We start from the raw sequence: 1,551 nt of genomic DNA, 5'->3' as shown, positions 1-1,551 counted from the left end.
ATGTTACGGTAAAAACTTTTTAGATCCATCTTCTGAAGTACAGTTGCATATATTCGCTGATGCGAGCGAGTTAGCATTTGCTGCTGTTGCATATTTCCGAATTATTCGCCAGGATGAAATCAGCGTGTCCTTCATCGCAGCTAAGAGTCGCTGCAGTCCGTTAAAGACAATGTCAATCCCTAGGTTGGAGCTACAAGCTGCGGTGCTGGGAACTCGGTTGTGTAAATTAATTATTGATAGTCATACAGTAAGGCCGCAGTCAGTAACATTTTAGTCGGATTCTAAAACCGTTATACAATGGATTCGATCTGAAGCTCGTCAGTATAAGCAGTTTGTAAGTAACCGAGTTTCTGAGATCCTCCATTCATCTGAGGTGGCACAATGGAGATGGGTACCTGGAACATTGAATCCTGCTGATGAGGCAACACGGCCACAATCCAATAAGAGTTTTGTTAGTGGTTCGAATTGGATTAGCGGGCCTGCTTTTCTGATGCAATGCGAAGTCGATTGGCCATTGATGCCAGACAATATAGGGGTGGGTTGTGGTGATGAAGAACGAAGAGCGAAACCACTGTATATGGTGGAACTAAATGAGAACGTTGTACCATTCACGAAGTTTTCGAATTATTATAAGTTTCTTAGAGTTATGGCCTGGATTCGTTCTGCGATTCTAAAGTTTTTATCCTTTGTAAGAAGAGATGCAGAAGCACTCAAAGAACCATTAAAAATCACAGCTTATGAAATTAAAGAAGCAGAAATAATGGTATGCCGACTGGTTCAGAAAGCAGCATTTACTGAAGATGTTGCAACTTTGCGTAAAGGAGCGCAACTTTCGAAACGTAGTCCCATATTTAATTTAACGCCCCTGCTGGACGACAACGGGCTATTACGTGTTGGTGGTCGTCTCGACAATGCCTTATGTCTACCTGCAGATACAAGAAGGCCAATTATTTTGCCGAAATGCCACGCAATGTCGCGACTTATAGCTCGACATTATCACGAAATGTTTTACCACCAAAACCAAGAAGCAATTATCTGTGCGATCCGAGCGAAATTTTGGATCCCAAGCCTACGATGTCTTGTGCGATCGATTAAACGTGAATGTCAGGTTTGTAAAAACGCAGCAGCCACGCCAAGGCCCCCGCTCATGGGTCAAATACCTACAGATCGACTTGTGCCTTACGTTAGACCATTCTCGTATACAGGCCTTGACTACTTTGGACCAGTTATGGTTTCGATAGGACGTCGGCGAGAAAAGAGATGGGTAGCTTTATTTACTTGTCTGGCGATCCGAGCTATACATTTAGAGGTGGCCAAAGATTTGTCAACCGATGCAGCAATTTTGTGTTTACGGAATTTTGTTAATCGCAGAGTTGTTCCCGTTCGTATACGCAGTGATAGGGGAACAAACTTCATAGGAGCAAGCAAAACCGATTGGTTACACACTGCCGCTGGCGTTGAGAGCGAATGTACTCGTCGTGGTATTGAGTGGGTGTTCAATACACCTGGGAATCCATCAGCAGGCGGTATATGGGAGCGTATGGTTGGAAG

This window comes from Rhagoletis zephyria, unplaced genomic scaffold, assembly GCF_001687245.7.
Source record: "Rhagoletis zephyria isolate East Lansing unplaced genomic scaffold, Rhagoletis_zephyria_1.1 Rzeph_scaffold_00549, whole genome shotgun sequence".
In the NCBI taxonomy this organism is placed as follows: domain Eukaryota; kingdom Metazoa; phylum Arthropoda; class Insecta; order Diptera; family Tephritidae; genus Rhagoletis; species Rhagoletis zephyria.
This window is presented reverse-complemented; position numbering follows the sequence as displayed.